This window comes from Corapipo altera, unplaced genomic scaffold (assembly GCF_003945725.1).
Source record: "Corapipo altera isolate COAL_440 unplaced genomic scaffold, ASM394572v1 51, whole genome shotgun sequence".
Classification (NCBI taxonomy): domain Eukaryota; kingdom Metazoa; phylum Chordata; class Aves; order Passeriformes; family Pipridae; genus Corapipo; species Corapipo altera.
The window spans coordinates 3,766,756-3,790,523 of NW_020884892.1; the positions used below are offsets into that span (position 1 = coordinate 3,766,756).

At 40.7% G+C, this 23,768-nt stretch overlaps 2 long non-coding RNA genes across 2 annotated transcripts; one reads left to right on the forward strand and one right to left on the reverse strand.

The window, feature by feature from the left end:
* The first annotated feature begins 665 nt into the window (after positions 1–665).
* LOC113948229 lies at positions 666–2,586 on the forward strand. The gene is made up of 3 exons (XR_003528046.1): positions 666–769; positions 2,173–2,326; positions 2,517–2,586. It is a non-coding gene; the product is annotated as an uncharacterized LOC113948229 (long non-coding RNA).
* Positions 2,571–16,122, reverse strand: LOC113948230. The gene is made up of 3 exons (XR_003528047.1): positions 16,080–16,122; positions 12,504–12,608; positions 2,571–2,663 (listed from the first exon to the last, which is right to left on the reverse strand). It is a non-coding gene; the product is annotated as an uncharacterized LOC113948230 (long non-coding RNA).
* Between the last annotated feature and the right edge of the window lie 7,646 nt (positions 16,123–23,768).

Consider the following 23,768-nt stretch of genomic DNA (forward strand, 5'->3'; position numbering starts at 1 on the left):
AAATATGGTAAATCAAACCATTATGCAGTAAATTGTGAGGAGGTTGGCACTAGCAGTTAGTCAGCTGCCAGGAATTCATGCACGGTGTCTGATAGGTAGTCAGACCTTTGTCAGAAATGTGTGGTTGGGCAGCACAGGGTGCACCTGCATATATTTCTGTGAATAGAAGCATCTGCAAAGGGTGCAATAAAAATTCTCTTTGCATACATATTTAACCCTGCCCAGTCCCTGCTGTCAGTCAGTGTGATCACTCCACTGATGATGTTACTAAAGGGTTATCTTGGTTAATCTCCACCTTATGTTTGCACATTTAGTTGAACGGTGCTGCAGGATCTGTCAGCTTCCTGAATGCAGGCAGCTGACAAGTGCCTGAGAGCAACACCTGTACATGTGCAAACAGAAAAAGCAAAAACCTATACGTTCTCCATGTGGCTCCAGTTTGGAGCTTTAGGTCTGTTAATCATGCTCAGAGCTTTGAAGGCTTTTCCAGCTAGTTCATTGCCTGACCCAGAGGAGTAATGGTTCAGTGCTCGGCACTGAAAAGACAGAGCTTGTGCATTTTATTCCTAGCTCTGCAATCAATTCACAGCACAGTGAGCTAATCTCTTAGGATTAGGCCCAAAGAGTTGAAGACTATAAAACTGAATGAGAGACATTCCTCTTTCCAGGGTTTGGCTACTAGACTACAATTCAGAGCTTGGGGACAGGTGTCTCGTCCCTTCACATTGCATCCTGTGGGGAGCAACTGTTATGTCGATTCATCTCTATAGTGAGTAAAACACTGGAGAAAAGGGCACATACTAACTAAGTCTTGCCTCTCCTCCAGATGTGGATGCTTATCCAAACTATATTCACTCCCTGCTAAATGCTGAGTTAAGAACTGACTGGAAGGCCAGGCCCAGAGAGTGGTGGTGAACGGAGCTGCATCCAGTTGGCAGCCAGTCACTGGTGGTGTCCCCCAGGGATCAGTGCTGGGCCCAGTCCTGTTTAATATCTTTAGTCATGATCTGGATGAGCGGGTTGAGTCCACCATTAGCAAATTTGCAGATGACACCAGGTTGGGGGGGTGTGCTGATCTGCTGGACGGTGGGAGGGCTCTACAGAGGGACTTGGACAGACTGGAGAGTTGGGCTGATTCCAACGGGATGAGGTTCAACAAGGCCAAGTGCCGGGTCCTGCACTTTGGCCACAACAACCCCCTGCAGCGCTACAGGCTGGGCACAGAGCGGCTGGAGAGCAGCCAGGCAGAAAGGGACCTGGGAGTTTGGATTGACAGGAAGATGAACATGAGCCAACACTGTACCCAGGTGGTCAAAAAGGTAAATGGCATTCTGGTCTGGATCAGGAACAGTGTGACCAACATTCTTCCCCTGTACTCAGCACTGGTGAGGCCACACCTGGAATACTGTGTCCAGTTCTGGGCCCCTCAGTTCAGGAAGGATATTGAGGTGCTAGAACAGGTCCAGAGAAGAGCAACAAGACTGGTGAAAGGACTTGAGCACAAGTCCTATGGGGGGAGACTGAGGGAGCTGGAATTGTTCAACCTGGAGAAGAGGAGGCTCATGAGAGACCTCATCACTCTCTACAACTCTCTGACAGGAGGTTGTAGCCAGGTGGGGGTTGGTCTCTTCTCCCAGGCAACCAGCAGTAGGACAAGAGGGCATAGTCTCAAGTTGTACCAGAGGAGGTTTAGGTTGAATATTAGGAAGAAATTTTTTACAGAGAGGGTAATCAGACATTGGAATGGGCTGCCCAGGGAAGTGGTGGATTCACCATCCCTGGAGGTTTTTAAGATAAGACTGGATGCGGCACTCAGTGCCATGGTCTGGTAACCATGGCGGTGTTGGATCAAGGGTTGGACTTGGTGATCTCGGAGGTCTTTTCCAAGCAGGTTGATTCATGACTCTGTGATTCTATGACTCTAGTCTTCTTTCACCATATCAATACCTCTTCTGATTTTCTAATGGGAAGTTATGATTTACCAACGGAAAGTCTCATACAGTTTTGGTGACCTCCCTTTATATGCTGAGTACTGATGTGGGAGAGGTAGTCCCAGTCTCACAGCTTCATAGAGTGATTCAAAGTCACCTCCAAGAATATAGTTCACCTGTTTGGGGGTTGGGGGAGGAGGAAGGATTTCATTCCTTCTGCTGAAGCTGTTCTTTCTTGCAGGAAAAAATCCGAAGAAGTCATGGTATCGTTGTATTTGGAGATACTGCAACCTCAACTGGACAATACCCTGAGTAACCTGAACTAACTCAGAAATTGACACTGCTTTGAGCAGAGGATGAACTAAATGAAATCCCAATGTCCCTTCCAGACTTGTGTAAGTCCATGATTCTAGAATTACATGTAAAATACTCTCGAGAAAGAAACATGTGAGAGTTTCCTTACATCCTAAAAGTTAGGACTCTTCCTGTGGAAGACTTCCATGTCTCCTAAGAACTGTTCATATGTTTTCCCCCATGTGCACACTTTACAGATTTACCTCTTTTCCTTCTTTTCCCAATTGCTAGGCAGCAGATCCACATATCTGCCTGAGAAACAGGATACTGCAGCTAAATCCGTATGAAATCTGAAGTCAGACTTTCAGGGAAGGTGTCTTGTCAGATGCTTCAGGGCAGGTAGGAAAGGTGCTGTGTAGTCTGTGAATGTGATCATTCCTGCACAGAATGAAACACAGAAATACAAGAAAGGTATCTGAGTGGTGAAAGCCAAGAATGAAGCAGCCTTGAGTGGGAGAGGTTTAGATTTAAGCACCTAAGTTTTGCCTACTCCCCTCTGTCTGTGCTTATAATTTTCTCAGAGATAGCCTCAAAAACAGCTTTCAAATATCACTAGTTATGCTAATAAACAATTTTCCTGAATTTCATCTGAACTTAGCAGACACATCTGATTTATTTCACACTAACAGGATCATGACTGAAATAAAATCATACACAGATGAGTGTCTCAATTGCTACTGTTATTAATCCTGCTGTTTAGGTTCATGTTTAGCAGGAGGCATATGCAAGGCTCATTTGATAACAAAACAGTGAAGAAGCTTCTAATCTGTCACTGTCACAGACATCTGTGAGGAGCCACCTGCAGCGCTTTTCAGTGCAGACAGCAATTGAAGAGTGTGAAAAGCCACTGTGACAAGCAGAGAGACCAAGATACTGATTGTGCAATGTGTTCTCCTTGTCAAAGTGGAATGAACCTGTTTCAGAGAATCCAATTTCTTCACATCACACAGGCCCATAGTGGGAACCACAAGACGCCACAATGTACTGGAGGTGTGTGGCAGTGAATGATCTCTGTTGTGGAATAAATATCCCTCCTGCCCTTGACAGGTCAGTGCTGAGCAGCAGAGTGATGCTTTCCTGTCCTCTGTGGAGTATGGAGAGCTCACACTGAGCCCTTTTCAGCCAATGTTTGCCTCAGATGCTTTCCAGGATGGAGAAGCACAGATCTTACCCAGCTTTTAAAGTGGACTCATCCGACCAGTGTATTCACTCTCCCAGATAATTCCTGGACAAAACACAAGCCAGGGACCATTTTCAGTAGGAAGTCAACATGTTTTTCCAATAAGTCAGTCTGCTCCTGGGGAATAAGAGAGTTTCAGATGTGCACCTTTCCTCACAATTCTGCCTCAGCTCCAGAGAACTGTCTTGATCATGTTTAATTTTTAACAGCAAATGAAGCCATAGAGTTCTACTGGCTTATTGGTAGAAATAGGTCCCAACTATTTCACTCTGGGGGGGAAGTCAGTGGACAATTTACTAGGGATGCCTGTGGAACAATGTCCTAAGTATATCTCACAATTTGAGGTTGGCAAAGATTTCAGCAAAGACATAGAAAGACTTTCCTTGGCTTCACTCCATGTCAGCTGAACCGTTTCACCCTTAGCTGGCTCCCCTTAGAGCCATCACATCCATTTTCCCTATTTCTTGTGTGGGACAGGGGAACTGCAATCCTAGACCCTGGTCATTTACTCTGGTTACTTGTTATTGACACAAGCCAGAACCACATCCTTTAGAGTAAGATATAGGAAATGGCTGGATATTTAGATGGAGCAATTTCCATCTCTGGATACCACATTGTAAACTCAAGGACTACTGAAAAAAATCCTGATTTTCATTCCTAGGACTCTTGGAAAGTTGGGCTAGGTGAGAATGGGGAAACATTCCTCCCTCTCTCGAAAATTATAATTTTGGAGCTGTTATAACAATCAAGGATACCTCTAGTTCAATCTCACACCCAGTTTAATCATCCTTTTCTTTCAAAGCTGAACAGTTTCTGTTAAAGCTTAACAGCTTTCTAAGAGATGATGTTTCTTGAATATTAAAACAATAAATATTTAAAACGTTCCCACACATGACCCTGTATTGCATGAAGAAAATGTCAGCCTCATAACACCTCTAAACCAAATTTTTAATGGATGTCTGTTTTATTTTCTCTCTAATCCCCCAAGTCTATCTCAAAACTAAGCTTCCTCTCAAAACCAAATGAACATCTGGTACGGCTGAAAAGACTCTGTAACTTACATTATACATTAAATTTCTCTTTCCAAGGAAACAAATACTAACATTGCTGTTTCAGCCTCAAAATTATCGGTCATAAAATTATGATATTTCTACTTTTCTCACCAGAGTGCTAAAGTTCTTAGGATTACAGTACCATCTCCTACAGCAGTCTCCAGAAAGCTGGATTTTCCACCTATCTGCTGGATAAATCTCTTCCCTTCTCCAGTTCCTTTCCTGTCCTTCTCTTCAGACCAGTGAGCATCTATTTTGACATGTTTGTCACAGTTGCACTACAAAGAGGGTATGTAATAGTGCTGTAATATGATCAATACCTTATTGTCACCGTCATGGGCTTTAGGGAGGAACCATATTTAACTGCTATTGCAGCATTTAATCAATTGTTTATAAAGGTATAACCTTCATTTAGTAGAGTAACTTTGAGACCGGCTGACATTGATCATTCTGTGTAAATAATGTTTTGTTTTATCTGTATTTTATTTTTACTCAGTTGCTTTGGTTAGTCAAGTGCTAGAAGTTCACTGGTCTATGTCATTTCCTGAGGGATGTTTCTGCAAAGTAAAATACCAGTTTCAGAGGGCAGTTTCACAAGCACAATACAGCAGAAACCACACAAAAATAGTCCATAAATAATCTTGTTAAAAACAAATAATGTTTTCAAGTTGAAGAAGATTGATTTTATTTGAAATAGGTATTAAAGCAAACAAGATAGCTCCAATATAATTTTGATGTATTAGAAGTGATGGTGAATATAATGTTCCCCTCTCTTTCTTCGGCTTTTAAGCTCAAGCAAACAGACTATGATTTATCTTCTGTCCTCTTAGTTTTGACATGGAGTCCGTGTTCCTCCTCAGCTATCTTGGTGAAAAGGATTTATCTGCGTTATAGAGGGTGCGTTTCAAATGGCTACAGTAATTGCAACAAATTTAGAAATAAAACCACAGTGTTGAAAAGCTTTTGGTTGTGCAGTGGGAAGGCTCTTGCAGCTGATGGAAGGGCAGATTTCAGTCTGGATTGGTAATTGTGTTGAAAACGTGACCCCCAGCAGTCATCAGGGGAAAAAATGGTCAAACCATATATACTCAGGAACACTTGCATCAGTCAAAAGCATTTCTGAATACGCAGAGAAAGGACATTGAGGCCATTGGATCATAAAGAAGGATCTTCACTCCAATGTTGTGCAGAGCACTTTATTAAATATCAGCCTTGCATGAAGAGGAGTCCTGTGCAGTGGCCATCAAAAAGCCACTGTAGTGTCTGAGCAAAACCCATAGAATCAGGATTGTGTCCCTTAATGAATAATTAAATTTACCTGCTGCCTTTTTTTTTTTTTCTTTTACTAAGGAACAAATGCTGCAACTGTCACTCGTGGGACTTCATCTGCAGCTTTCCTCTAGGAAAGGATGAAGCCCTTTTCATGATATCCAAGCTCAGGAATCCACTGTGGAAATGCAGCCGGTTTTAAGGAAGAAAGCTAAGTAATGTTAACCAGAGAACTGCTTAAACAAAGCATTGTCAAAGCACAGGCTAGAGGAGGGAGGAATCTTTATGAACAAGAATAAAACAACTATTCATGCTGCATGGGTTGTTGCTAGCCTGGGGAACATCATGGATCTAATTCTGGTCTTATTTTCTTCAAAGTCAGAAGTATCTGTACTGAAGTCAAAGCAACAATTATGTAAGGCTTGGTATAAAAGATTAGAAGTGTTCCCACCTGGTGAAGTCTCGGCAAATGGATCCAGGTCACTTTACCATGTTAAAAAGAGCTATTTTCTCCCCAATTTTTCTTTGAGCTTCAATGCTATAAATCCAAAAATAACTAAATCAAAATCAAAGTCATTCCCTGGCACTTTGTAATAGTAACCGGCTGAAGAGCATTAGCTACCTTTTACATCTTTCTTGGTTTGAATTTTCCTATATACATTAATAGATCTACATTTATAGGTAAAAGCAGCACACTTAAAACATAGGCCAGTGTTTGCACTGAGGGCATAGGACATGCCTGTGGGCTGATATTTGTGTCTGTAAAGGCAGGGAGCCTTCTCACCTCTTTTTGTTAATTCTGGAGGTTACAACTGCCTGATGAGGCACCAAATATGTGAATATGTACCTCACCTGCAAAAATTGTAAGATTTCTGTGGAAGTAAATATAATACTTCAAAGTTTTTTGTGGGCTTGTGAATGTGAAATCCTTTAAACCTCCTTCAGACTTTCATTCCATGTGAAGATTTCAGAGATTCATTCTCCTCATAGTCACACATAGACAATGTCTCTCTTTTTGCTCACAAATATTGATTCTGGCCTTCCCTTTTCAGTAAACGTATGTGCAAACATAGCCCAGGGGAGGGCAAAGTCATAAATGAATACATGTCTTTTAAGGAGATTTCAGAGAGAGATGAGTCTTAGGACACCCTGTAAAGAGTTGGTTTGACAAACAGCCTTTGGAACCAGGCCCAGTCCATGTCCCCCACACCCAAATACTGCCACGTGGTCCTGCTGCTTTCTCTCTCTTTGGCTGCCCAGGCTTGTCCCTGCAAAGGGATAGCCCTTTCCCTCATTAGGGTTGATCTTCCCTTCTTAGTGATGGGATCTTCTAGCCCAAATGAGTAACCCATTGCCTCATCAGCTGTTGGGGCTACAGGTGTGGCTTCTCTGCTCTGCCTTTCAGAGGAGGAACAGCAGGACTGCTCTTCAGCACTGTTCCCATATCAGGTATTTCAGAACATCCTACTCAGCAGGGTTTCCTGTCCACATAACAGACTGTTGACACATGCCTTGAAGGGTTAGTGTTCCTGGAGACTGCACAGTCCTACAGATAACCTTCTCCTTAATTATAACAGTCTTTAGCAATGGCTGTCAGCTTAACAAGAGACAGAGGTGAGCCTGTGCCCTTTCCCCCTCCTTTCACATCAAATCTGGAGCTGATCCATATCTCAGTTTTAGAAACAGATGTATCTGATCTGACCAAAGAAATTGCTGAGCCTCTTTCCTCTTTTTAAGGAATGATTGGTGACTCTTTCCTGTTAAGAAGCAAGACAAATATGGGTTACAAATACAATGACTCTGATATTCTTCTGGAAAGACAAACATTCTACTTGAAGATTACAGAATAGGATAGTAACCTGCAGGATGTGACCACCTCTACCATACAAACTAAACGCAAATAAAAGAAGGTCATCTAGACTGAACGGCATACGTAGGGGGAAAATGCAAGAAACAATGGATAATTATGAATAAGATCAGGAACAGTGTTGTTCTCCCAGAAGAGTAGACTCTAGCAAAGCATAGAACAAGAATTTAGATCACTTGTTTGATTTCATGCAGAAGGTCTTGCAAGTGATGAGTTTCAATATCTGATCTTAAAGCTGGGATGATTGATTGTTCTGAAATTCTCTCCTAGCAAAACGAGGTTTTGTCACACAGTTATCCAAGCCACAAAATTTCATTATTTCGTTTTTGTTTTAACCCTGGAGGGCCTCCAATGGACTACCACCCACAAGCAGCTATGCACAAGTATGACTGACAATCACCCAGAGTTACAGCACTAGTAACTCTGACCTTCAAAGAGGTCATGCTCCGATTTTCAGCCTTGCTGTGCAGCACTGAGCGGTAGTTACTGTGTAATGTTCTTTCTTTCTTTGCCATTACACAGGTCTGACAAACTTTGCAGCAAACTCTCACTCTTACTGGGAACACAGGGGTTAAATTTCCTCTTCCTTGGGATAAGTTTGGTAGACATATGCCGATTCTGTTTTCAGTTGTGCCATTTTCTCCCAGTGCATGCACAGTCACAGCTGTGAACAAGTTGCAGGCTTAAATTTTTAATGCTGAAGGCTATTCCTGGCTACCTCCTCAACATTACCACCTCCACTGAAACCTATAGTGTACCCATGGAGACATCCTGGGTTCCACTTAATTGGAACAATATTTACATTTTTCTTTCTGTTTTGTTTGTATCGTCGAGTTCTTAAATAGAGTCATGCTGAGGTATGGAAACAAATTTTCTTTACCTATCCACTTTGGAAAAAATATTCAAACTGCATTATCCGCAAACTGTTGCAGGAGAAAAATGAAGAAAGGAGTTCTTAGATCAGAATGGAAGGCATTCAGTTAATAAGGAGGAAAAATAATGCTGTGTATTAATGGCTGGATGGAAAATGGTTACTGTGATTTATTTAATGGGATGAGTTTAGGTCAGAGTATTGTTTTCTAGGGAAATGTGTAAATACAGAGAAAGAAACAGCATCTGCTCTGAAGACCTCGATAGAAAAGAGACTCAAAAAATAAAGGCAGTGAAATCATCCTGATCTTACAGGATCGAGGTAGAGAGAGGATAAGGTCACATAGAAAGTGCTGAAAAATATGGGAACTGATAGTGTCTTTTGTCAGTTTAAGTCCTGTGCTCTAAACTGATCAGCATCAAAAGTTTTTCAAAATTTCTTTGCATCTGTGTCTTACACAATTTGGAAGCAAGCTCAAATCTATGAGAACTTTAGGTGAAGAAGACATCTTTAAGAAAAAGAAGCATCACAATCCTCTCTGTAAGCATCTCTGCAAATCAAAATATTTCTTTCCTTTTTTTTTTTTTTAATGTGCCTTGGTTGCTGGTAAATTAATCAACTTCTTCAAGGAGACACAGTGTACTTCCTTCAGCTTAGAACAGGACCACTCCACAATGGGCACCAGAGAAATACAGTGTTGAATGGAAGAAGTAAAACACTTTATTCTTATGCTACATTATGAAAAGTCCTTAGGAACTCCTATTGTAGAATAATCCAGCTCTTGTTTTAGCCTTAGGTAGTGTCATCTCCACAGTCTCATAATAATTAAGAAAAACCTAGTTTGATGACACTATTAAAAATATTTGTATCATATTGCCCACTTAAAATGAGTTAGAATTTCACTGTGAAATCCCCTGGCCATTCTCCTTCAACCAGAGAACACACTAATGAGACCTTGCCTTACTGTATTGTAATTTGAAAGTTAGAGTGACAAAGAAATGCAGTTTTCCCAAATAAAATTGATTTTGGTTTCAAGACACCCCACATACCCCACATAGCCCACAATGTTAACAGTCTGAAGAAGAGCAGAAAACCTAGTGTCCATTACCTTCTCTTTTAGGAATAATAAAGTTATAAGTTATGAATCTAAATCCACTGAAGAATCAGTCAGGCCAGAATATAACCACTCCTAACATCCTTTTCATGGCCAGTACTACCCTCTAGCAGGCATAGCATGGGTCAGTACCCCCAAACTGATGGATCCCAAATCAGCACAGCAGCTACCTAATGCTATCCAATGCAGAGACATATAAAGTTGTTCCTGCTGCTAAATAGAGATGAAGCCTCTCCTCACCCAGGGCTTGCCATTACACAAAGACACACAATGAGAAACTTATGAGAGAAAGGTCTGGCTCTAAATTATTGATAGTTGAACAGAAGTCCATATTAACATGGATAATGTTCTCTCAGTAAAAAGATGAATGAACCAGGGTGGATGTGGCAACAAATACCCTGTCAGCTCCTGGAATATATATCTGATGGTTCAGGGGTGAGTTCTTGCCCTGGATATTGTGCAAATCCACTCTGCCTCTCTTGACTCACTGATGTTGAATCATCTCCAGCCCTGAAATCTCTGTCCTGCGGCTCTTAGTACACCAGCGAGACATTGCTGAGAGTGGATCCACGGTCAGCAGGTAAAGTAGTTTTCTCTGAACTGCAGTATCCAAGAGCTACTGTCCATTATTCCTGGGAGGAATGGAAAGCATGCTACTGGCTCTTACCCTGTCCTAGGCATAAATTCTTCTGTCATATGTTCTCTCTCTCTGTCACTGAATAATTCCCGGAGTCTCTCGTGTCCAGATTTGCTAAGGGCTGTGTGGAATGAGCAAACAGGATGCATCAGCACCTTCACAATAACCTGTGAGAAAAGATGCCTGGACAGTTAGTCATGAAGCAGAAGCTGAATTTTGTGCTTTGGAGCATTTTTGAAAATTTTGGATGAGCTCTCTGCCCCCTTTGCTGGACCTGATATTGCACTCAGCCTCAGGGAATTTAGATAGCCCTGATGAAACTAATAAGAGATTTTATTGGTTTTTTGTGGCAATAAATCTGCAGTATATGAGAAAACTGTTGTTTAAACATGTTTCAAAATGGCTTTTTGTAGTCTCTTTGCTAACTCATGCTTTCTTCTTCCCAAGACCCCCCATGACAAGCGTTATCCCATGCAGGAATGTCCTGAGAAGATATCCTGAGGTGTTCTCATTGGTCCCTTTTAACCCCTTCCTATTGATTGTTAACCCCTTCCTGCGATTGGGTGTTCCTGTAAACCCCTTGAGACTTGTAATTGGTTACTCTGTGAATCCTCCTAATCCTGTAAATGTAACCCCCCCAACAATAAACTCTCTCGTCTCCTCTCCACACCGGTGTGCTGTCTCTCTGACTGCCATGGGACTACGTGGGTGGGGGGAGGGGAGAGCATCTCTCCCCACCAGGCTCAGGACCTGAAGAAACCTCTGGTGCTGGAGTCCCCCCTCCCTATCCACATTCAGCCATCAGAAATGGTTCCTCAGATGGAAATGGAACTAGAACTGGTGCGCCCCACACCATGTGGGGAAAGGGATACCGAGTTTTTGAATTTGAGAATGGTCATTAGCAACAGGGAAGTGATGGAGAATATTGTCCCATTTCATGTTTTATCTCTGTCTGGCATAACACTGGAGTAGTGAAACAAGGCTCTGATTCAGCTGTCATTGATTTCATTGAGATTTATCTTATAATTTGAAAATATTCTGTTTCTCAGTTAAATCTTCTCATTGAAAGATCATTAATAAAGATCAACTTACTGACTCTCTGTACTCAGAGTCTATGTTAAAGAAGAACAAACAGAGAAATTCAGGTTAATGAGAGGATCCCTCTGGTAAAATTAATTCCATTTTGGGACCTCAGTACAGAAGAGAGTCTGAAAAACATAGGAGAGTCTAGTGAAGAGAAGCTAGGTTGGTTAAGGGGACACAACACCTGATGTAGCAGGGTTATATCTTGCAGAAAAGGCTAAGGAGGGACCTAATGTCCTTTGTCTTTTGGATGGCTGTAAGCAGACAGAGACAGAATTTCTCAGAGGTGAACCAAAATATAACTGGATAACTAGTACAGGTTTTAGGACAGGAACTATAAACACTGGATCAGGGGCACAGAGAGGCTGCAGCATCTCCAGCCTTGGAGTAACTTGAAACTCAGTGGACAAAGCACTCGGAAACCTTTTGTAACAGTTGAAGTTGCCCTGGATTTGAGCAGGAGCAGGTAGACGACCTAAAGAATTCCTTTCCAACATTTTCTTTGGTGATTCTATATTCAACACATGTCTTCCCACTGTTTCTCTTCCAAGTTTCAATAGAACTGCCTGAGTTATTTGTTAATTCTGAGGAAGATGCTCTGTCATGTGTCTAGAATTTGATGGGACTCTAAGGCACTGTTTGTCACAGTGGTTTTCATATAAATGCATTTATGCAGTACATACAGGAATCATCTCATATTGGCATCATGTTGAACCTGTTTGTGGTTTTGGTCTTTTAAAATGGTTTCAGCTGGAGCCGAACTCAGAGAAACAAACATACAAAGGCATTTTAAATAGAATTTAAGAAGAGTTTTGCTGAAATACTTTGTGACTTCTTCTCACTTTTCTCTGCATATATCAGCCTGCAGTCCTGTTATCTCATCCATCGCCTACTTTCTTGTCAGACTTCTTTAAGGGCTCTGCTAAGCCTTGATGTCTCCTCCCCCTTCAAGGGAGAGCACAAAGCCTCTGCTAAGAGATTTGGGAGACAGCACATCTGCAGCAGAATGTCACCTCAACAACTATTGCCTCACAGATAATAATGTCAGAAGCATTATGGAACTTGGAGGAAGAAAGCTGCAATGCCCATCTTGAAAAAAATAGATTAAGTGGTTTTCAGCAACATTTTGGGAAATATATCCTCACCCATGAAATTGTCCTCTTTTGCCTCCATTCAAGTTGAATATATTGCAATGAACTCTGCTTAATTGCAGTGACAGGTCATTCCACCCTCCATGGAACCAATTGAACCTAATGATAGTGAACAGTAAGTGACCATTGCTTAATTAGGCCAAAATTTACATAAATTGCAGATAATAGGGGGGAAATGTCAGTAGTTAATAAAAAGAAAAAAAAATTATTGTTCCTAAAAGACAAAATGACATGCAAATTCCCAATATTTGGGAATTTCGTAAAAGCTTTAAGCTCAGAGGAGCCTATCCTGACCCAGGATAACAAGATGTTTGAGCAAACCTGGTCTGGGTTTCACATCACAGCCAAGCAACAGCACTACTCATAACTGCACATGGTGAGATGTGCTAGCAGGTGAAGCATAGAAATTAAAAGAACTTCATGTGGGAATTTCTGGGTTTATTTCAACACAGAACATATTGGGAAGGTGCAAACATGATCAAAACTAAGAGGAAAAAGGAAAACGATCACAGAATCCCAGAATGGGTAAGGTTGGAAAGGACCGCAGTGGGTCATCTGGTCCAACCTCCTGCTCAAGCAAGGTCATCCTAGAGAACATGGCACAGGACGGTGTCCAGAAAGTTCTTGAATATCTCCACCAAGGGAAACTCCACAACCTCTCTGGGTAACCTGTTTCGGTGCACAGTCACCTGTACAGGAAAGAAGTTCTTCCTCATATTCAGGTGGAATTTCCTGTGCATCAGTTTCAACTCATTGCCTCTTGTCCCATTACTGGGTACCACTGAGCAGAGCCCAGTCTATACTCTGACACCCTCCCTTCAGAGACTTGTATACATTGATTAGGTCCCCTCTCAGTTGTCTTTTCTCAAGGCTGAATAAACCCAGCTCCCTCAGCCTTTCATCATAAGACACTCTTAGTCATCTTTGTAACTCTCTGCTGGACCTGCTCCAGGAGCTCCATATCTCTTTTGTACTGGGGAACCCAGGACTAGACACAATAAAATCCTCAGTCTGGATCTTCTAGCTGAAGTTTAGCCTAGTTGGATTTTCCCTGCAGGTTTCAGCTGTCACATCAGTGAAGCTTACACCTGCAAAAGCATTCACTTAGTTTGCACCAGTTACAGATAGACTGCGTATCCAGAGCTGTGGAAACGACTTAAACATGGGAAGCAGTTTCTCTTATCCTTTGAAAGAAAAATGTGGGTAACTGGAAGAGAGATATTCTTCTTAAGTTACAAGCCATTTGCAACATGGCAGGAGCAAGCACACAGTCAGTTAATCTGTCTTTGCAGGCAAAAGATTCAACTGCAGTGGTACAGCACTGTGTCATACTCAGAGGGTGAGAGTGGAACCATGCTATTTGCAAAGCCAGAGAGTTGTGCAGGAAAACTGTCTCAATAATGACAAACAACTGTCACTTTGTTTCTGTTGGGTTTGTCTCTGAGCTCAAGAATCTTATCTCATCATTGGATCTGAGAAGACATGAATTATAACCCCAGCTGTATTGTAATCTCTCTATGGTCTTAGTCGTTCAGTTCTTGATAACCCGTTTTCCTCATCTGTAGCATTTTCTCTACTGCAAGGTTTGGTGCCTAAAGTATATCCATATTTTGTAAATGCAGTTACCAAACTTTTCCACTGAGAAAAATGGCAACAGCCAGATTCTGATTTTTTTTCATGTCCTTACTATTCAGTAAAGAACTTCAATGTTGATCTCATTCATGCTGAAGAACTGTTTGCAGAATAAATCATCTCAAAAAATCATCTCAAAAAAATAATATGTGCAGATAATTCATTGTGCAAAGTATCTTCAGTAAACAGGTGATCCTACTGCTTGAAATCCATGAAGTCTCACTGAGGGTAAGGTAGATTTCAACTGAGTAAATACTTCACAGCCCAGCCTACAACCGGCTCCACAGCTACCCTCAGATTGTCCCATTTTAAGTATAGTTTAGCATAAAAAAGTGTCACTAAAATTAACAACTGATCATATGATGAAACCTTGTATATTAAAAGTCAAGGTGTCACAGACAATGTTGTACACATTATCAACCATGATGAAAGAATTTGGAGATTTAGTTTTCTAGATATAGTGGAGCAAGATAGCGTTTAATTTCTCTGCGCTATTGTACTGTGTCAAATTTCAGAGTCTGGTACATGGACAAATACAGGTATGCTTATTTCTATTCTCAGTGTATACACTCAGTGTAGTCACAATACATGACTATTTATGAGCCCTGTAGGTAAGGTTACCTTTATTAATAGAACCAGTTAGAATAGAGTTAACCTAATAAAGATCTTTTACTACTAAACAACAAGAAAAAATATTTATTACTAAGAATTTACTAACTTTTTTGCAGTCAGGCAGGCTATGTGTTTTAAGGAGAAGTTAATAGGATTCCAAACAGCACTTCACATTGACAAAGCTACTAAACTTTCTTAAATATATGAAAAAAAAAAGTGAAAAGGGTGTATTGGATTGTCCACAAAGCCAACAACGATTGCAAACCTGTTAGTGACAAAAACAGCATATTGAAGATATTTAACTTTACTGAGAGCCGTAATACATTACAATTTTCACTGAATGTTCAGCCCAGTTATCCTGCTGCCAGCAATCTTTAAAGCTATTTATATATTACCCATATTGCTTTATTATTTTTCCTTTAAGAAGAGCAGTTTAATGCTTGAGTGCTTTTCAATTTTGCCATTCAGACCACAGATTAAGTTTATAATGACTAGCTTAATTTTTACAGGCTGTAGCATGTATTTGGTCTGAAAGATACCCCTGGTGATATGAGACTTTAGATGACTTTGGTGTTTCAATAAAAGTTAGATGCAGTCCAATGCCTTCTATTGTGGTTGATTATATGACTACATGTTCTTTTTGGCCACTGTAGTATGTAATTTACAGCCTATTTCTTTCTTGATGTTTGAAAAGGTAGAGATCTCTGAACTACAGGGTTAGGAACAATTTTACCTTCTATTTCTTCTTTAACAGACAGATAACAAGCAGATGAGGAGTCTGCATTGAACATCTTACAGATGTGTAGTACTTTGGGAAAAGAACACCCAAACTGAAAAAAAAAAAAGGCAGAGATACACTTGAAAGCCTATTAATTGAGACTGCTATTCAGGGTCTGTAATTGAATGCATTTCAAATGGCCATGCAGAGACAGGGGACCCATGGAACAAACCCCTTCATCTCCCTTCTAGACCATCTGGACTCTAGTCTTGAATAGGATTTATTTTATGTAACTCTGGGAGATTTTAGCTCCACTGAAGTAGGTCTCTGTTAGCTGCATTGCTCATGGTTCTCCTCTGAATATACTGAGAAGATGACAGAACCACAGAATCACAGAACAGTTTGCATTGGAGGGGACCTTAAACATCATATAGTTACAAATCCCCTGCCATGGGCAGGGACATCTTCCACTAGACCAGGTTGCCCCATTCAACCTGACCTTGAACACTTCCAGGATTGGGGTATCCACAGTTTCTCTGGGAAACTTGCTCCAGTGCCTCACCACCCTACAGTAAAAATGTTTTTCCCAATATCTAATTGAAATTCACTCTCTTTTACTTTAAAGCCATTACCCCTTGTCCTATCACTCCATTCCTTTGCAAAAAGTCCCTCTCTGGGTCTCTTGTAGCCCCCTTCAGGTACTGGGAGGTGCTATAAGGTCTCTCCAGAGCCTTCTCTTCTCTAGGTACAACAATCATGTTGTCTCCATGGCAACATCCTGTCTCCATGGCAGAGGCGCTCCAGCCCTCTGATCATCTTTGAGGTCTCATATGGACTCTCTCCAACAGGTCAACGTCCTTCTTCTGCTGGGGACCCCAGAGCTGGATGCAGTTCTCCATGTGGGGTCTCACCACAGTGGACCAGAGGGGCAGAATGCCCTCCCTCGACCTGCTACCCACACTGCTTTGGATGTAGTTCGTTTTTTTTCTGGACTGCCAGTGCACGTTGCTGGGACATGTTGAGCTTCTCATCAACCAACGCCCTTAAGTTCTTCTCCTCAGACCTTCTCTCAATCCATTCTCCTCCCAGTCTGTATTTGTGTTTTGTATTGTCCTGACCCAGGTGCAGGACCTTGCACTTGGCCTTGCTGAACTTCATGAGGTTTGCACAACCCCACCTCTCAAGCCTGTCCAGATCCCTCTGGATGCCATCCCTTCCCTCCAGTAAGTGGACCTCACCACACCCCAAATCTAAACAAAACACCAAAGAAACCAAAGATTATCTGAAGTAACGTAGTTGTTTGTATTCACCCTGTCTGTGAGGTAAGCCTGGTTTTAAGGTTATTCCCAGATCTGTGCAAAGCTGACAGCAGAAACTAAACTCATTTCCTGTTGAAGTCTTAAGGAGGGAGGTCCTGATTTGCAGGCTGGTGGTGTCTGAGAATAGAGACATAGGGTGTGTTCATTTATGAGTGAGTCTCATCTTGGAAGAAATTCAAACTGAAGGAGTTAATTCCCCACACAGGTCAGAAACATATTCCAGACGAAAAAGACAGACACAAACTCTGCAGTATCAAAATCCATTTTGGTTTGTGTTCAATCCCATTTAAGCCACTTTCTCAACAAAGAAGTATTGCCAATTGTCACATACTTACACACTGTGATTCTTGACTTCCTTTTCTTTCTTTAATACAAAGCGGAAAAAAAATGTGTAGGTAGAACCATGAAAACCTCAATATGTTTTTGTTGGATAGACTTAAGTGCTTAAGATAAAAAAAAGAAGTAATTTGATGTCAGATCTAGTATTGGAAAATACAAAAAAGTTCTTTTCAAGAAAGACTTAATAGAAGATTGAAAGAGAGAGAATACCTTTTTTTCTCTCTATATATAAAAGGATCATTTACCATAGTCTCTGAGCTTCTCAAACACTCAGTTTTTAGAAAAACCCACTGAAAATTATATAACCTTTCCCTCCCAATGATTCTGCTTTCACTAGCTGACATCTCTTGTTACTAATAGATGCAATAAAACTACTTGTGCCAAAAAAAGTCAGACCCTTATGTTTACTGCAGTAAAGCAGAAAGATTTACAATTTGGTGTAAAAAGTTTTTATGGTTCGCTATAAATCTTAAATCCAAAGTATTTCTTAACTTTGAGACAGAAACACTACTTTTCCTCAGTAGATTTCAAAGAACATTGTAAAGGTGGTTTCAATTTTAGAGATGGACAATAATTATATTTTGGAAAGAATTTTCAATGGAAAAAAGTCTTTTTTCGAAGGAGTTTTTCTATCCTCTGTGAAGAAAACAGAAATGCTGCATTCCAAGATAGTAACCAAAAAAAAAAAATCTATAGTTTCAGTATTCACACAGAACATGGAATTATGAGAGAACCTTCCAAGCAGTTAACTGGAAGGTTACAGCAAAGCCCAGACCTCTGTTCAAATGGTTAGGCAAAACTGATCTCAGAAGGGGCTTGGATCTACACAATAAATTTTATTTCTACCACTAGTTTGTTTTATTTATATATGTAAATATATACATATAAAATATTCCAAGTTTCTATTACTAGCACAGTTTATTCCTGCAGAAACCTCTCCTGAGGCAGTTTAATTTTTACATGTTTAAAAACAGTATTATCATATCAATATAAAGAAGTTAAGGTACCACTATAATATGTTCTTTACAGAAACTTAGCCTGAAAGAAAACATAGATCTATTTATTTTTCATGGAGATGCTTTGTCAACTTTCTAAGGTCTATTTTATACCCTATTTTAGGAAACTGTGAAAGGATATGTGTGCACAAGCACAGTACAAACACATGGATGCTCCTGGTCAAAAGCCATCAACTCGGAGAAGTCAGCTCTCACAAGACAAAACTGAAGGTCTGAAGCTATGTGTTTGTTCCTGGAGAGATGAAAATGTTACTCATTGGTGTGGTGTTTACCGTCTGGAGAACAGTAGAATTGTTGATTTTCTCAAGTATTCAGGTCTGATGGATTACATAAATCTAAATATGACTCTGAGCAGTGGAACTTCACCGTCAAAGGGAAAATATGAGTGTAGGGTCCAGCTCATGGTCACAGAAAATGTTAGAGTTGACTTTGGGGGGAGTTTGCCAGCTGTTTTTATTATTTCTTGACAGCTACAGTACTGGACAAGGGCTTAACCTGAGTATGATCTCTAAACTAAAACCAGAAAATGAACTGACTTCAAATTGCATCTTTTTAGTTTAGTAAGTAAATCTCCTCCTGCTGCTTGAGTCATCTCTTTTATACTGTTGATAGACAACACTACAGGTTTCTGACAAAGTCTTCTCTGGCAACCTGGCAGCAGCTAGTCTACTCTTCCCATGTGCACATCAGTAATCAGCAGCTCAGTCCTGAGAGCTGGCTTTTACTGAGGAGGGGAATGATCCCTTTTCATCTCAACCTAATTGGGAACCTGCTTAGTTCAACTTATAAAGAAAGCGCCACTTCAGATTAGGATGTCACTGAGAGTGGTCAGGTTGGGAAAAGATATCAGGGACATCATCTGACTCTAGTTGTAACCCTAGAATCTTCTCAAAAGAAAGGAATTTTGCTACCAAAAGTGGGTGTATTGCTGCTCCTTTAGTTTCTCTTCCACCTCTAAGAGGGACAAGATGACACTCCCACTTCTCTTTTTCTTCTACATGTGGGATTTAACAAGACATGATCCAGCAGCATTTCTTTGTCATTGTCATCATGTCCCTGTCTGGCCCTGGGAATCCTGGGCTGCGTAGGGGTGTGGGGTAGATTTGGGATAGCCTCTGAATTGGCATTTTGTCCAAGTGGCCGTAGAACTAGTGCTTGTAGTGCTGGAATATACTGGCTAAAAGCTACCTTGGGTATGTCTCTACTGGTACCACCTATGCTGCAAGAGGATACGCTGGTTGTCAAATCTTCATGGAAGACACGATTGTTGTCCATCACAAGACAACTTACAGCAAAATAATATCCTAGAGAAGATTCCAGGAGGTGTCATGGAATTGTCCAAAACTGCAGAAATGGGAATTTGGGTAACAAGGAAATGAGAGAGTCTGTCTGGGTGTTAGAAATTGTTGAGGGAGAAATGCTAAATTTGACTTCATGCACTTGCCAAGTAAAATCCCATTGTACTTTAGGACTCTTGGGAGTCTTGGATCCTCACACTAGTGGACCATCACAAAAGTGTTAGTCAGATTCTGTTGGGAAGTAATGCTGCAGTCATTCTGAAATCGGTGCAGTATTAGCAGAAAGTCAGGACTTCATACTGTGGTCACAATTAATGTGCTCTCTACTGTGATCAATTTACACTTAATGATGCATTTAGTGGTAATAAAATTGGGAAGTTACAAAATATTCTTCCTATTGTTTTAATTTGCTACATTTTAGGGGCCAAGTAAAGGTGGGATTATAATATATATCATTTCGGGGAAAGAAAAATCAGAATGGTTGAGGCAGAAAGTCATGAGAAAAGAAAAAATAATAGGGTTACTAGGAATTACAAGTCTTTTTTCTCTGTACCAATCATAAGAGTGCTGAGTTAGGAAAATGGTGTTTAGAAAGTTGTTCTTATAATTAGAAATGCCTTTCCTGCCTCTGCACAGTAGTATTACCTCTGAAATTTCTGCCACCAGGCAAGGCTTTTAGGAAGTCATTATGGCATACAAATAGACCATACTAAATTAAATTGATTAATGCATCATATGAATATTTTCAGCTACTTAGTTTTGGCCAGCAGCAAATTCTAATGGACATCTAATCAGCAAAGACAGTCCAACCTTTCTGAGAAGCCTGAATCATTGGGGAAGTTATGACACAAAGCTTCTCTTCAAGTGAAGGAAATGTGACACACCACTTTCCATGGGTTGAAGATTTTGTTCAATATACTCCTCACTGTAGCAAGAAGCCAAACCAGATCCAATCCTACATATGAATCTCCCTGCTGGAGGGTTTGGACAGGAAAGTTTGGACATGAGGATTTATTTTTGTTCCAAAGTATTAACCTTTTCAGTTCAGGACTGTTGGAACTTTCAGTGGCCCTTGGCTGGGCATGAAATGCATTTCTGTCATCCTGTATTTTCTTAGGCAGGCAATGTAGATGAGCACAGGTAAAAAAGAAATGTCATCATCAAATAATGTGGACGTGCAGAGTTGACTCACTTTTCTCTTCCTGCCCTGGAACACCAAAACACATTAGCTCACTTTTTGGCAATGGGAAAGGTGAAATGGAGGACTGAGACAGACTGAAAATATCAGCTTGAGCAGGTGCATGGAGAGGAGGTGGAAATATCTTTCAGCTGTTGAATATTGATTCACATGGTTTGGAGGGCACTTTCACATTTTCCATAAGTGCTTGGAGTTCAGAGGGAGAAAATCTTTTCAAGGGTCATCAAATTTCAATCAATAAGGAAAAGAACAAGAACAGAACCACAAGCCTGTCCAAGTCTCTTCCACAACTTAGCACTATCTCATTTGAATTGCTGAGATTGGAAAGTTTCTGTTAATTAGGTTTTTTTACTATTTTCCCTTTTTGGACCTCTTTAGGACTTCAAGATTCTTACATTACTATTAAGGATTTTCCACTCTTTGGAAAAATACAAAGTGCTGAATTGTTAAAGGAAAGTAAGATAGTAAAGACCGTACCTCTTAATCCTGTGCTCCTGGATAGAAGTTGAGGATGCAGGGAACAGAACTGTAAGCAGCAAGTTTTTATACAACAGGAAAGAGAGTGAGATGTGTTTACAGACATCTTTGTTGTAAAACAACCAGAACACAGATAGTTTCACCTTAGGAAAGCCACAATGAATCAGGGTTCATTTTATTTCTGCATCAGCTCAATGAAAGAGTGAGAAGGCAGATTGTGGTGAGTGAGAGGAAAATATCATGTGCAGAGTCTCTCCTGGATTTCAGTGGGACACGTTTGGGGAAGCTGACGTTCCTCCTGCACAAGAGAATTTTATTTGCATTTATAGTTATCTTTACATTTATGATTATCTTTGTATTTCTAATACCCTTTTTACAAGGACATGCAGTAATAGGACAAGGGGGAATAGATTTAAACTGAAAGAGGGCAGGTTTATATTCCGAAGAAATTCTTTTACTGTGAGGATGCTGAGACACTGGATCAGGTTGCCCAGAGAAGTTGTGGATGCCCCATCCCTGGAACATGCCCTTGCCCATGGCAGGGGAGTTAGACATAAATGATGTTTAAGATCCCTTCCAACTTAAACCATTCTATGATTCTATGATAATCTAAACAAATATGTTTTCCTTGGAATCTGCAGCACCACAGGCTCTGACACTGCTTTCCCAATTCTTGGCCTTTGCTAAAGGGTTAAAAAAGGGGGAGGTAGAAACCAGTCCATCAAGGCCTCTGTAACTAATGCCAAGTCCAACCCTTAAATTAAAAAAAAAAAAAAAAGTCTAAAAGCGTATTCCCTGATTATGTGATTTTTCTCAAGGAGACTGCACAAAAGAGTGGTAGGAAAATCTAGAAGTAACCAAAAGAACTCTATTTGGCCCTGCCCCACATCTCCCCGCCTTGTTTGTAATGAAGCTGTCTTGTTGTGTCTCTTCCCTGCCTCTGGCAGGCAAGCAAGGGTTTTAACTTCAAGCCACCAGGAGACTGTGTGGAGAGATGGGTCATATTTATTCAGACCCATTTGTGGGTTAATCATGTTTACACACTTCTGGATGGCTTGGAACACATAAATGGCACATTCATATCTATTTACAAGAGACTATTAAGAGACCTCATGCTTGCTCCTAACTTCTACCTCCTGCTTCTTAGTTCCTGAAAAGCAAAGCATTGTACCTTCAAACAAAAAGAGGCACATTTCCTAGAAATACTTGCCTAATTATTACTAGAAACAGATGAGTTTCTTTCTTCTCTGAGAATGCCTCCAGAATCTGCTATCTAATGTTATGTATTGGGCACCGCAATAAGGCAGCATGATGACATATTTATGAAGCAACTTTTTTTTTCTGTGTGAAATTGCTGGCATCCAGAAATCCAGATATAAAGTGGAGTAGTAGAATTCCACTAAATAAACATGTTCTTTGAATGCTCCCCATGAAGCTAAGGTGTTTTCCTGGGTGAACTCAACAGGAGATATTTGCTCTGATGATGTCTCAAAGTAGGAGAGCGTTTAGGTGGGGTTGACTCTGGTTGGGGAGGAAAGGTGCCTCCTAAGGAGACATCCTGTAGTCCCTTGGTCACCCCTGTGCTGTTGTATCTTTTTGGGATAGTGCTCTCTTTGTTCCACTGCTGCCTTCTCTCTCATCTCCCCGCACTTTGCTGGCACTGGCTCTGGCCCAGGATACAGTGACATTTTGGTGCACTGCAGGATCAGGATCTTCAGCCTTTTCCCTCTCCTGAAGTAATTAAAGGTCCTTTGGCACCGAATAAAGATATCTTGTCACCTCTTTATCATCTCTCTACATCCAGGTCAGCTTCATTCTCCAATCTCACTTTGAGGAATTCAATTCATTACGAAATAGAAGGTATAGGTTGAAAATCAAGATCTTTTATTAATTTTTTCCCCCATGCCAGAGTCTCTGTTGTATGTAATCCATTGACACAAGAGACAATTTTCTGATTATTAGAAGTGTTGTGAACACAATAAAAGTCTCTTTCCCTTTTATTCCTGTCCTAGAATGAGTTGTGAGCAAAACTTCAGAAATGTCCATCCCGTCACGAACATTATCTGTGAAGATTAACTATGTCTCTTCCCCCAGTTCATCAGTAGATGGTGGCAAAGAGTTCTTACTCATCTGAGTTTCAGGCCCCAAGGGCTACACAGACATGACAATAACAACAACTGATGGGTAATATTTGGCCATCTGCTGCACTCCTTAGCTTCAGCTGCTCTATTCACATGTGAATGAACCTGTTGCAACTTCGAGTTGCCTTCCCACATGCAGAGCTTTGTGAAATCACAGAATCATTTGCTGGCATCATTTCCTTGTTCCAGGTAGCCCTTACCTTCTGAAGGCCTTCAGACCTTATTTCTCTGATTAAATTCAGGGGGTTCACCTGTTTTCAACTGTCTAGGTTCTTCTTTCCACCAATTTGTATTTGTTATTATTTACTCTTCACCTAAGTTATTTCACTATGAGGCATATAGGACTATGATGCATATGAACTATGTGTCAAACCACAACTATATCGCAAGCTGCATTACTTTATAAATATAGAATAATATTAAACCTATTTTTCTGTACAGGAAACCAATAAAAATAGCCATACAAAGTCTCTTACATGAAAGATCTTACCAGAGAAACAATTATCTCC